The sequence below is a fragment of the Lagopus leucura genome, unplaced genomic scaffold (assembly GCF_019238085.1).
Source record: "Lagopus leucura isolate 7727_CA_CO unplaced genomic scaffold, USGS_WTPT01 Super-Scaffold_100004, whole genome shotgun sequence".
NCBI lineage: Eukaryota > Metazoa > Chordata > Aves > Galliformes > Phasianidae > Lagopus > Lagopus leucura.
In genome coordinates this window covers 4,141,821-4,156,960 of record NW_024962264.1, presented here as the reverse complement: position 1 = coordinate 4,156,960, position 15,140 = coordinate 4,141,821, and positions in this window count along the sequence as shown.

The window sequence follows — 15,140 nt, the reverse complement described above, 5'->3', positions numbered from 1 at the left end:
GAATGGAAAAAAAACGTTTTACCCTTCTTGAAAAAAATTTCTCATAAGGGAAGCTATGAAAGTCAATTTTCTGATTCTTCAGATTTGCCTACCTGAACATCCTGTTGTAAGGTTTCAAGTGATTTTTCTGGTTGATCTTGACAGCTGAAGGGCTTTTCATGACCTCTCCTTAGCAGTTGTTGCAGCAGCTGCTCCTCGTATGAAGCTCTACTGAGCTTGGTACACAGCAAACGTTTGCTATTTTCTTATGCATGCTTACTGTCTATTGAACTGATAACCTATTCAGTGCCACTGAAGATATAACAAGAAAATAGCCTTGATGTAAAGATTTTCCAATCTAAACATGCTAATGCAATCCCAATAAAGAATTATGCTGTAAATAACAGAATACCCCGCCAGGGACCAGAAACCGTTCAATAAGCCTTAGGTTTTCTACAGAAAATGTAATTAATTATAAGCAACCTAATCAGAAGTTGTGAATTGACTCCGGCTTTTCTGTACAAATCTACTCTTCCAGAGAAAGGTTTAACAAAGCCCTGGGCTCCACTCATTTGTAACAATACAGGGTAGAATAACGTAAGATGGAAACATGGTATTGGAAATTCAAGGCAAATGGAAGAGATGGTTGATAGGTGAAGAAGGAAATGGTAGGAGCTAAGATGAAGGTGATAAAATCTGACAGAGTTGTAGCCATTGAAGAGGAAAACAGCTTTTAAATAGTTGTGTGTACAGAGAAAGAACTTACAGTACTCTAAACAAAGAGATAAATTAGATCACTAGATACATAGTATAAAATGCAGCCTATGATTTTTATAGTGCTTTTAATGTTCCATTGTGCTTCCAGGCTTAATAACTCTTTCTAAGCAATTTTACCTGTAGCATTCTGTATTATTCATATATTGTGTTACAAAAGCATAACTAAAACTGAAATGGAAAGCATTAGGGAGTTTCATTGCACATATCCATACCCCTCTCACATAAAAATGTAAATGTAAATACTTTGAAGACAATTTAGGACAGATGATCATCTGAAGCTAATGTTCCTGAAAGAGATCAATAGTTTGGAAAACAGAACATTTTTTCACTTATCAGGACATCAAAAAAGAACCTTTCAAATGAAATGCAAATAAATTGTTATTTCAAATGCACTTACATAAATGAAGCAAAGACACAAAGTTCACAGTGTTATTTTTCAGTAGTATTTCTATGTGGTTATCAGTAGACATAATTCTATCATCCATGAAAGGAAGGAAAATTTGCTATCTCATTACAAATTACCCATTAAGGATAGTTGGCAAAATCTCTTCACTAGACATCTGGGAAAGCACTTTTTTTCCTCAATTGTCTTTCCATGCAATGTTAAGAATAGACCTCCTCCAACTCAAAGCAATAAATAAATTTTAAAAATAATAAAAACATTGCTATAGGTGTGGCTGTTGAAGTATTCTTGAAACTCTGAAGCAAGCTCTTGGGTAAAACATGCAAGTGAGGCACTGCCAGGGGCAGAGCATCATGATGTGGGATTGTGAATATAAAATGCTCTCTTTCCAGGGCAAAACTCCATACTGGAAGTTGTTGTTTCAAGTTAAAATTATGGAAAATATGAAATTCATAACTCAGGCTAAATCAGTACTGCAACTATTTCTGCAGTAACTGGAAACTATACCAGTGTTCATTTCTAATTGATGTTCAATTTCAGGTGCAACTTTATCATTATGTAACCAACACAACCTTTTTCTCTTCAAAATACAAATTATTGTCCTTACAACCTTTACGTTGTATTGTACCACCCGAAATTTTGTTTCTAAGACCATATTTATATGTATCATATATAAAAATATATTTATATAAATATATATACTTATTTATATATATATATTTATGTATTTATATATATATATCATAAACATATCCATGTTTGTAAGACCATAATTCTAAAACATTAGAGAAATTGTCTTAATAATCTAGTAGTGGGCATCCCTATGTGTAGACCCATGTAAACAACATCATCGTTTCCACAGTAACTAATGCACTTCAGATGGGAAACAACAAATGAAAACTGGAAAAGAGGAAGCCAGAAAATAGCTAGATTAAATCAACTTTCTGCTGTTACGGTGTATTTCTCCCAAAATGCTCATTACACTCTTGGTTCCAGATAATGAAGCATCCCTCATCTGTTCCACTGCCTTTGGAATAAACTTACTCTAGAGTGAAGAGATGCCAAAAATAGTTTCTGAACCAACATAGAATTGTGTAGAAGGAGGCCAATCTTAAATAACTTTGACATTTTACCCAGAGATTTTAGGAGTTCATGATAAGGGTAAGATAATTGAAAGTAATAACGACACTGTAGTGAAAAATGAAAAAAAAAAAAAAAAAAAAATTAAAAAACCACAGACAAAGATAATGAGTTGGGAAAAGGAAAAAAGAAATTGGCTTAATTCAGTTTAGTAAAGACTTACAGAATCTTATATTTGGAACAGATTTGTCCATGCCTACTTTGATTAACATTCATAAAAGTTAAATGAGGGTTAGAAGGGGAGTTGACAAATGCAGATGTTAAAGAGGAGCTGTACAGAACACATTCCCTCTTAAATATTTCTTGTACACCAGCTTCCCTTAGCTGAAGTAAACTGAATTGCCAATACAATAATTGCAGTAATAGCAATTGTTTTTTTTTTCCCTACACTCAAGATCGGACAGTGGAACGCAACAGATTTAAATGTTACCTACTGCTCCTTAAAGCTGCTCATTCAAAAGGAAAAGGAAGCCAGTGTTGACTGAGTTGAAAGTGAATGCAAACTGCAGAGCAAAAGGAAAGTTAAGAAATATTTACCACTGATGAACAATGTCATTTACTCTCCTGAACATTTCTGCTAGGCTTCAACAAAGATGTGCCTTTGACTCAAATAATGCTACCACAGTTGCATTCCTTTTACCTTCAAAGTATGGTTTCTCTTACCTACAAGATGAAGTTTACTGGAAATAGTATTTCTGTAAATTACATCAAAAGCATGATACATGCACACAAATAATAAATACAATAAGTATACTTGATGATATCTATTCTTATTCTGATTGTCATGTGTGGTGAACACGCTCTTGTGTTTAAGCTGCTTAGGCAGTATTTTGCAGAGATCATGGTCTGGCTATTTGTCCTTCTCTACTAGGGCATTTTTGTTGAAAACATTAGCAAGAAATTAGTTCAAAAGGATGACTAATTTCTGAAGTATCTGCTTTCATGTATGTAATGAAATACACGCACGTGGATAACCATTTGGTTTCATTTTTTACTGTCAAACAAAGTATATACAATGACAGAGACCTCATCACATATATTCCCTTTTATGGCTGCTCTTTCAAGACTGATCAGAAATAGCTTAACAAATAACCACTCTGCAGTTTTTACAGCACGTTAACCACATTTTGAGGTAGTTACCTAAGTCCAGAAAGATGCACTTTAAAAGCCTGTCTTGCCTGATGACTGGTACGGGGCTTCACTGAAATGAAGTAATATTAAATGGTAAGCATCAGAGCTTGTCAAAAACGAGCAAAAAATGAGCACTGGTGCTCATTAAATGTCAGTCTGAGATCAAGTGATAATGGGCACAGATCTACCAAGTTATTTTTATTTTAGCTATCCAAAGCCAGACGAGGTAATCAAACAGCGTGCACTGAAGACAATTACCTAATGCAGAAGAAAAAATATTTTGGGAAGTGGGTATCAACTGAAATATGATAGCCAGCAAACACAGTTCATTTCCACGTCTGGCCTCTTTTACAAGAACCTTCTGAAGAATGGTGGTGCACTTATTTCTCTGGCCATGAGAATATCGTGTCAATGTATCCACGTCCCTAAAATCAGGATTTGGCCTCTGTCACACATACTTTTTAGAATCTTCAGCACTGTTACACTTAGTGTCAGAGTGTCACAGCACCAAAGTTAAGCAGCACAGTACTAAGCCTTACTTAGACTTCCTTTCAAAGTTCAATGGTTTCACTGGTTACTTTTCTCTGTTTAGACAACTATCTCTCAAAATAAACTGGTTGTGTGAAAAACACGTAAGTACAGAAATTAATTTGCCATATATAGAACAAGAACATCCCAACTATAGTTACCAAAGTACTGAATGTATAATTAAACTTGATTTTATTATGATGATTTAATACATTTAATGTGAATAATGGAAACCATCATAGAGTAAAACTGTAAATGGCCACAATTAAAAATCTAGAGAACGATATATTTTGTCAACCTGTGTTCTAAAGGATTTTCAAGGTTCAAAGAAAACACTTCAGATGCTTTCAGATGCTTCACGTAAAAACATTTTGCTGAACAAACATCAAATGTAAGAATTTAATTCAGGAAGTCTCTTTTCCATTAGGTACATAACTTGCACAATTTGATACGTAAACATTTGCTTTGGTTTACTGTTTTGTGCACCCCAGTATAAAACTCTTCTAAAATATGAAGCACACGATCACAGAAAAATCACATTCAGAATATAGACTGCAGGCTGGTTCTAGCAACTGAAGGTTGATGCAAATATTGCTGCTATTTTCCGTGGGCTATGTGACTACAAAGTGGTCACTAGAAGCAGGTTTCTTATACCTCAGAAAATCTGCCAGCTTTTCTGATGTTTCTTTTGGAACTGATTTCTCAATGAGCAAGTAATGTGTATTACTCACCATGCCTAGAAACTTAAACTTCCTTATCTTAAATGATTAATTTGGTTCTTCTCCGTAAATGCACTATTCTCCATTTACTTACTTTTCCCTGCAACATCATGAACACGCAATTAGCAAATTGTTTTTTTGTTTGTTTCTTCCCCTGACTTTCTGGATAATGGACAGTATAAAACAATAAATCTGATATGTTACTAAATTGTACCTCCTGCTCCTAAGAGGATTAATTTTAAAGACTGGCGTCAGGATGACAGCATGATCCAGCTTGCACAGAATCAGTAGGAGACTTTTAACTCAAATTTGTCATCCATAGTAGAAGCAGAAGAAAGAAGTCACTTGGTTATTAAAGATTTCTTAGGCTACTGTCAATTCTGGCTTCATTATTGTTTGCTTTATGGTAAGTTACAACAGCCTTGCACAAATGCTGACAATATAAATACAGGTTCACTACTATTGCTATATTTTCCATCTTGTTATAACATTTCAGGGAAAGAGAGGAGGGGAAGAAATAACAGAGAACCTTTTTCATTTGCAGATGTGGAATGAGAAAATTTCTAATCAAGTTTTCCCAGAAAGCAACTTCTAGAATGAGAGGGGAAGTTGCAAATTGCAGATATGCTAACCAGAAGGTGAGGACACTGGTACATACCTCATTCCGCTTATTCGAGGATGACAGATTTTCTTTTGGAAACATTATCTGTTATCCTTATCTTCAGAGCAAATGTAAAGTTTGAATATGTTCTCCCTTAACAGCTGTACTACTGAGTACTGGAAAAAAATATATATATATATCAAAAGATTAGTGTAGAATACACCCATGTAGCATCCTAGTCATTTTTGATCACTATCCAGAGGCAGCTGGTAATAAACAAAACTGTCACTGCTACTGGTTCATCTTCACATACCCTAAGGACTGTTCTTTCCACAAGACATGTGGACAACACACTCTCCCACATGAAAACATTGAAATTAGTTCATTCAATACACTGTTTGTTTCGAGTGAATTACAGCTGTGTAGTTAAGTAGGTAGGAGAGAGTGAACACTAACTTCTCCGCATATTGATGGTAGCCAGGAAAAATATTACAATGTTTTATTAGCTACTCATCCTTGGAGTAACTAAAGCCACAAAGACTTTGTGCTGTACAATTTTTCTTGTTCCACCCACTATATTCAATTGACCTTTAAAGCCTCCACTTGAGTTTGTATAGACATTATGGGCTAGTAATGGTTTTTGCCTTGAAATCAAAATATAAAATCTCCAAGGAAGAGAATGTTCATATTTAATTTGATGATATTTACGGAATCTGGTTGCTGCTGAAAAAGAAACAATAAGGAATATCTGTCAGCATCAAGAAACAAGGAGGTGGTTCTAGGTTTGGACAGATGAAATAACAAGTGACTAGATAATAAGTTAATATAAGACTGCTCTCATGTATATACAAAAGTATCTGCAGGTGTTTCCTCAGAAGGATGCTTTTTCTCACATCTGTGTTCTTTTCTCTGTGGCAATCTAGTACTGATCCACCCATGGCATTCACCCCAGAGAGCTGTCCTTTTAACCATCTAGTAATAACCAGACGTCCTTCTCCTAATTTTTAGGGAAAGTCTTTCAGAGCAGTGAACACCCTCAAGTGCACTTTGTGTGTTTGCCTCCCCTTCTCACAAGCCTACAGCAATGGATAACCTCATTCCCAATATAACCATTTCCTGAGGACTTGCAGGTCTGATCTAGCTTGCAAACTACGTGGATGGCAGAAATGAGTATTGAGCACAACAGGGAATACATTTCATTGCTTGGCCAAAAGCCCAGCAATTATCTATGCTGTGCTACTAAACACAATCATGAACACATTCCTAAATGCAACAAACAGCTATTAACCACACACATTTTCCTCTTACAGGACTATAAAATCAGATTTTTATTCCAAAAACTCAGGATCAAATCAGAGAGGAGAAAAGAACGAGCTACTCCCCATTCCCTAATTGGTTTAGATAATTGTCTTAAAACAACATTACATTTCAATTAAATTTAATCTTCTAGCTAGCAAATAAGTATTGTCTTTATATATACTTTTTTAATATATATTTTAAAAACTCTTTTCAAACAGTTGTTCTCTAAATGGAGTACAAGGTGGACGGATGACAGAAGAAAATATGAAATACACCCAGAGAAATTCCCAGTTTGAACTATCATGTTTCAAAATAATCATGTAGGTAAACTGTGCTCTGTACACTCTTCACAGGTGTTAACAAAGAATGGGAGATTAGCTTGGGACCTAAATCTCCATAGTACCCAACAGATATCTGATACACTGAAGAACTGATGATTGAGAAACTGGGATTAGTTCACTGAGAAATAACGCAACATTGGTCTCAGAAAAGACTTTCAAGAGACATACTAGAAGTATGGCATACTTTGTGTAATTCTCATGTTTATCATATGGGAGTGTATCAAAATACTGTGCAAGACCATTAATGAGATTAACATTAAGTTAGTGACAGATGTAGGAAAAGGCAACAATTCATAGTTAATATCAGACAGCACAAGACATTATGAACATTATGATCAGTTTCACAAGACAGCGTGTACTGACAATAATTCAGAGGTTGTCTCCTGGTACAGTAAGGTATCCCTGGACAATAATCAGAAATTGAAAGAACTGGAGTTTAAGATTATGACCAGAGATCAATGTTCCTAAGAGTACAGAGCATTTTGCACCAGATTTTGCTGAAATATATGTAATTTCTAAATAGACAGAAGGTGAGTTTCTAAACAAGTTGCTAGAGCAAATGCAAAACGAGCTCTGCGAAAGGTATGTAACTTACAATGCTCAGTGGATGACAGTAGTAAGCACAACTAGCTAATATGTTTGTGTATCACTTTCCTTTGCTACACAAGATGTCAGATGTTTTCACACGTTATTTGTCATAGAATCACAGAATGGCCTCTCTATATAAATACTTCTGAGCTTAAATAATTAATTACAACTCATTTTAAAATGAGATAACGTGGGACATTATTATTTGTAGCTTGAAGAACAGTCAAAAGCTTAATGTTCTTTGATATAGGAACATCTTATCTGCATTATAATTTCATGTACCTTGAAAGTATGCCAATGCTTCTGAATAATTCTAGGTCAGGATAGATTCTCAGAGTTTTGTACAAAAGTATGTTTTCTCTTGAAAGAACTGCACAAATAAGTAATTACATATTAAAGGATTTCCTTCAGTTTCAGCTGTATGTTTTCTTATCTTATGCTAAGGATAAATAATTTCAAGCACAGATGAATAACTCACTGAATTTCAGAGTGAAAATCCAAGCAGTAGCAAAATCTCAACTGAGACACTTCTGCTTCTAGCACTTATTTGACCTCATTGTTCCTCTCCAGTGCATTTACCTGTAAAAAAGTCATCTGAGGAAGAGTGTAGAAACAGACTACAATAAATTTCCAAGAGTTCTAAAAGATGTATACACAAAAATATTTTTGACTCATTAATGCACAACCCTATTCAATAAGCACTTTTTTTCTGTGTTTTCCATGAGCAAAAGTGGTACCTAAACCAAAAAATCCCTCCACATACATGTACATGGAGAATTTTGCATAAAAATAAGATCGCTGAAGAATTGCAACAACACAGAGATTATTAGGACTTTTCTTAACCTAACAGGCAGCTGAACACCACACAGTTGTGCACTCTCCCCTTGCCCTCCCAATGGGACAGGAGAGAGAATCAAAAATAAACTTAAGTAGAACTTACAGGTTGAGATAAAAACTATTTACTAAAACAGAAAAGGAAGAGAAAAACAAGAATAGTAATACAGTAATTATAATAGTAATTATAATAATTTTTATATATTTAATGTGTATATATTTATATGTATGTATATATGCATACACAAAACATGTGATGCACACACTATTGCTTACTATCCATCAATCAATGCCCAGCCAGACACGAAGCAGCAGCTTTTGTACAAAAATCTTTTGTACAAACATTTAAAAATTTGAAACCAGTGCTAAAAAAATGGAATCGTGGAATTCAAAGGAATGACAAAACCAGTGATAACACACACCTTGCATTACCTTGGCTATTTCTTAGCTGCAGTAGATCTTTAAATATGACAAAATCTAGGTATCTTGGAAAAAAACTAACACAAATCAGAATGCAGTTTCCCTCAAAGCCTCAACAACACTGTTAAGCAAATTACTAAAACAACATATCTGATGGTAGAGTACCATTAAATGCTTCAGTATTCATTGATTAAATTAACTTAATTAAACAGAAGTATCATTATTTGTCAACATGCCAGCATTACAGAAGAAAAAAGAAGGAGACAGCAAGATCCTGTTCACAAGGCAACATTTAAGAAATACTATTCTCTTGGAACTGTAGAAACTTTATCAGTGGGCCTTAGAGAAAAGCTGTTTTGTCTATAAATTGATATATTCTTCTCCTAAAGCTACTAGGACAGAAATGTTTGCTTGCAAAGCTAACTTTTGTAGGGAACTTGCACTGCTTACCAGCCGTGAATGGCAAAATTTACTCACATGCTAGATAAGTTGTACAGTCAGCCATACAGTTACATGTACTCTGAATCTGTACTACAACAGCAAGTTCATTTTCTCAGTTACGGGAGCCTATTAAAAATGTGATCTCTTCTGGTGTGGGTTTTTTTTGCGGCTGTATTTCGGCTTTTTGGTCGTTTTTTTTTTTTATTTTTTTCTGCTGTGTTCCTACTTCATTGAAATGTACTCTAGGTAGACCTTCAGGCAGTTAATCCTCATTCAGAGCCTGTTCCCATCCAGATGCAGTCTCATTCTCCCAGTAAATCAGCCAATGTCATCTTTAATAATCATCACAGTGATTTTGCAGTCAAGTTAAGCAGGCAAAGATGAGACACTTGTCCAGAAGTGCTTTCAAAGACATTATTTCTAAGCTTTTTTTAGTCCAAAACAGACCTGACTGGCTCAGAAATCACTAGCAAACCCTGCCATTAATGCAAAACCAGACTATTGCCATAATGATTCCCAATATTTTAACCCAATGTTGTTTAGGTTAAATTTTAAACAATAGTTTGTTGCTTTTACTTTTTTTCTGCTGTGGGAACAGAAGTATACACCATGGTCCACCTTGTAATGTCAGATGTCTAGAGCATCCTTAATTCTCTTCTACATCGTAACACTATCTAGACTACATGTGCTGCTGACATGCCAGTGACAACCATATCACATCAATAGGAGCTGTAGCTCGCCTAGATTAGATCAGGAAAGCAAGATAAATTGCTAATGATCTCTTAAGCTATGCACATGTAAGATCTGGCTGATGTCATGGATTGAATTCTCATTAGTTTTCATAGTGTGCTGGGTTTGCCCTTCAAGAGCTTCTGGCTTATTTTCCTCTGAAAGGCATCTAATTTGCGCAGGCCAGCATCTCTTCCAGCTGTAACAGCAAAGTATGGGTAGTGGGGCAGATAAGCAAACCAGGTTTAAAACTATAACTCTCATGTAAGCGCAACTGGTAGGGTAGAAACCAGAAATTAAGTGTTTCTTCACTATCACTAGGCCTAAAATCAAGTCAGAGAAATCTACATCAAACCTAAAAGTGCTGTATCCAGTTCTGTCATATCAAATGACTAATATAGGAAAAATGGAAAAGCCGTAAACAGTGTGAACTAAAAGAACAATATGAATAAATCTAAGCAAAATCTTCCACAGGAAATACCTTTTTGTTGTTGTTGTTGCAGCTCTCACCAGACTACACTTCTTTTCAATGAAAAATTAAACTGTTATGCAGACAGCAACAATTTCAACAGGAAAAAAAAAAAGCCTATATTTCAGCTGGAAGAATTGCTGTAAAATATTTTTACTAGATATGGTAAATGATTAAAAGAAAGAAAAGGAACAGCTTTCTAGATGTCAAAAAGAGGACCTGTGAATCCGTATATCTTAATCCTATTCCTGGATTTTCTAGGACACAGCTGTGTAAGCTTATATAGCCTCCTTTTGCATTACAATCAACACATTACTAAAATATCAACTATTCTATTCATTTATTGCTTAATATTCTAGGCTAATTGAAGAGCTCCTATATTCTTCAAACAAAATTCTGTGAACCAAATCTTAAACTCCATTTTTCATGCAGACAGACTTGTAAGAGTTTAGCTGTAGTTAAATAAAACTGAACAAGTTGGTATTGTTATCTTAGCGAGCAAGTGTGACTGGCTTTATCTGCAGGCAGCTCTCAGAATGTCTTTGTGAAAGAAAAAGAAATAGTTAAGGGTGATTAGGCAGCGATCAAATAGGAGTAGCAGACAAGGTAATGTTCCAGGAAGCCTGGAAATAAGTGAAATGGAATTAGTATTTCCTCTCCTGTTGCTGTAGTAATAAGAAGCCTCTATGGTGTTCACTTATGTGTTTCCTATTTTACTTCGTTTAGGGAGGATGTGCTGATAAGCAGTAATATCTACTTTAAATATGCACCACTCGGTACCCAATGAAATACCAGAGAAAAAATTTCTTATGAACAAACTGGATATCAGACTTCCAATGTGGAAGGTTGCCAGGACAGCTTTCCTCGTTATCTAGGTGCACTATTAGCTGAATAAATGAAATATAACAGTGTCCCAATAAAGGCAATATAATGTAACTGCAATATTGCATAAAGATTGTAAATCAATACGCTTGAGCAAACAGTATTAAATAAAAGCATTTTTAAAAGTATACTTTTAAAGTATCAAAAAGTATAAGTAAACCATAGAAATTCATTCTTCCATTTAAACATTGGTTACTTTCCCTTCATAAAGTCTATTCTTTCCTTTTGGAAGAGCCCCTTTGACTTTTTTGGCATCACTGATAGTGGTTTATATAAAGGAAAAAAAAATCCTTCTCAAAATACTGTGTAGAACTATATATGATCACAATACTTTTCTAACTAGAAATCCATTTCATTATACAATAAGGCAGTGATACAAGGCAAAAACCTTGAGGAAGAAGCTCACTCAAATCCATACTTCAGTAAGCATCAATATTAAATAGGGCTTAATGTGCAGCTGTTTCTTTCAGTTTTAATTTAATTTTATTTTGGTTAGAAAGGACACTTCGTGGTTGTAACCCCAAAATGCCATCTTTAATTATTCTCTGTTCATCTTTTTTCCATTGTGGATGTCCAATTTCAGCTCAGCACCTTTGCATTTTTGGAGCAGCCGTGGCATTCCCCAAACCCCCCTCCTTTTTCTCTCTGTTTTCTCTGGTCCCAGAATTCAGGGCAGCTTTGGAATGAGCTGACATGTGAAAAGAGTAATTATCTTTCAGACACAGTCTGCATGAGGAATTAAGACATCAGTTGTGGACTGGAAATCCTGCACTAGCCTAACCATCAATTTGTGCCTGAGCACTTGACCCAGCTGTAGTGCATGAAGATTAGACATGATATTCATTAGCGTGTTACTTGTGCTGATTGACAGCCAGATCTTTTGTGCATGAATCGGTGTTTGAGTACTCACAGATAAAGAACAATTATTCTGACATCCTTATTAATTGATTGAACGTTAGTTAAAATGTTAGTTTGAAAAATAAATAAATGAAAGAAAGGAATAAAAAAGGAAGAAGCAGGGAAGTCTCCTGTGTGCTGTCATTTCTTTTGTGTGTCATTCAAAGTGACAAATACAAGGTGTTGTGGGCTTTTTTATAAATACTTTTTCTAATTATTCTATTCTTCCTTGAATGTCTGTATGTTTAAACTTCCCTTAAATAATTAAACCCGTTATTTTACCACTCCTGTCTTTTTGGTTGCTGACATTTACCTGAGACATTTAGCCAGAAGACATGTTATAACAAGATATTAGATGGCACCACAGATAATAGGAGGAGCACTTACTGCTCTGAAAACAAGTTGATTAACAACTGATGGGAACCACACTTAACTATTCTAACAGAAGGAAGGTGCAAATAGCTCAGCTAAGAATGTGTGCTTCGTTTCAATAGCCTTCAACCCTATACAAAAACACAGTGTTGTGCATAATCATTACATTGTCTGAGCTGTTATTAGGATGGTTCATTCAGACTACTTGCAATTAACCCCAGTGAAAAATTATAATCAGAAATACAAATCAAATCAGCCTATTCAGGAGTTTTTTCTCTTCAACGAAAGAAACTGCAAGAGCCTTTCGTCTTAAGTGTAGACTAATGTAAAGATTCCTAAGTACTGAACATCATAAAATGAAGGAAATTGACAGATGAAAAGAGAAGTATATTTAGTCAATATCAATGGGCTGAGGATTTTCCCCTAGATATCTTACCAACAAGCAAGAGGAAAAAATGCACAGCCTGACAGCAGGGACCATAACCATAATAATAAGCCTTAACTAAAAGTGATACCAACTGAAATGCATAAACTGTTCAGTCAATATATAACTGAATTATATCCTTTAGCAGCCTGTCAAATTTGGTTCATATCCAGTAATATAAGTAGTATTTCTGTGTGGAAAAAGTAACTAAGGAGAAATTCAAGTAGCATACACCTTTCAGTCTGACAACAGTGGAACATGGTTGACTTTTCATTGTGTATAAGCCCACATATCATTATGAGATATTGCTGTAATGAAGTCTTCATGCATCTTCCTGCTGTCTAGACTTCACTACATGTGGTAATGCTCTCTCTTACCCTGGTTTTTTTTTTTTGCTTGTTTTTTTTTTTTTCTTTTTTATAATTCTGCAGGTTTGGTTTGTTACACTATTGCTGTCTTCCTAATGCATAAACTTGCAGATTTTGCAGTTTGCTCAGTCTTCCTCTTCTTTTAGCATAGTCTAAAACTAATTGGGCATTAGAAGTGCTTTGTTTGAGACTGTATTCTCTGATTTAACTACTGAAATAAGACTTACTGAGGCAATATTATGCAGGGATTTGCCTTTTAGTTATTATTTTCTGATTTCCAAAGATAAAGACTGAGTACTATCTATCCAGCTGCTAACACGTATATGGGAAAACATGAACATATGGCTACAGTACTCTACATACAATTGAACCACAGAATATAACAATTATAAAATACTTGCAACCGTGTTATCTTCAAGAATAAAGAAAGAGGACATAATAATGAAAATTAAAGTGCTTACCCTGCAGCAGAGGTAGAAATAAGCAACGTCCTGCAGATGCCTGATGTATTTTCAGGTATTTTCCTTAACAATAATAAGTAGAGAAAACACAGTTATTTAAAAGATTCAACACGTTTGTCAGAAAATCAGCATTCTAAGCAAACACTGTATCTACAGGTATAGTGAAACATAGTAGTGACCAAAGAAATTCTTAATCACGTATATCTCATATCATAAATACAATAACACTTCAGGACAGTTTCCAGAGACAGCTGACACAGAACAAGCATTAATAAATGTATGACTTTGGTACTGTAACATAATCAAGTATGACTGTTCAGCGTAGACCAGGACCTCTGACAAGTGCACGGTGTGACATTAGGCAGCACAGGCTGTCTTCTGTTGGTCAGGGAGCTGAAGAGCAGGTGAGGCACAGCTCTCATCCTGCACACAGACAGCTTCTCTTCCTGTTAATTACGACCTGTACAAGCAGTGCTTGATTCCTTACTTCTCAGCGACTCCTCCGTCCAAATCCTTAATATGGGGCAAATTAATACCTGAGAATGCAGTGGATTTTATGCATGTATAAAAAATGCGGAATTGGAGAGTGATGAAGAGCACAGAAATGACTGTTGCATACATTTACTTCTTTTGCCTCATGTCCTAATCGTAAGCAATCCTCAGAACTGTTCAAGAACCAGCAAGCTATATTTATGTTCACTGTGTGGCTAATGAACAAAACACAGCTAGATTTTTATCAAATTTGACTTAACTAATGAAACCCAAACAGCTTCAGCCTAAGCTAACCTGAAGATTTGTAATTAAATACACTACCAAAATAGATTGATATCACCTGGCAATCAGTTAAAACCTGCAGGCTTGGAAAAGGTGGTGAAAAGAAAAAAGCCTTAATCTAGCTTCTAGTTCATGGTCTGGCTGGGACTTAGGGAGAACTTCTCTTCTAAGAGACTCTTTACTATTTCTATGCCTTCTCTTTTCACAGAATGTCTTGTTTTCCCTTGTCACCCCAAGGTTAAAATGTAAGTGTGATAAACAGCATGTAGAGCAAGAGCTAAAAACAACTGCAGAACAGAAATGTCAAGGTAGTTGTTACTTCTGACTGAGAGCATTAAAGCTTCCTGCTTGCAGGGAAAGGCCTTATTTCAGCAGGAGGGTCGTCACTTGCCATCATACCAGACGGTACAGTGATGGCATACGGAGCATTTTAGTTCTGGGTCGTTGGGTTCAAACCTGACCTAGCTCTCAGTATCCAGTAGTAATTACCATCTGTTAACTATTAGTGGCTATTTGAATTGGTCCTCTATTTAAATCTTACTAAAATGATTCCCTTTTACAGG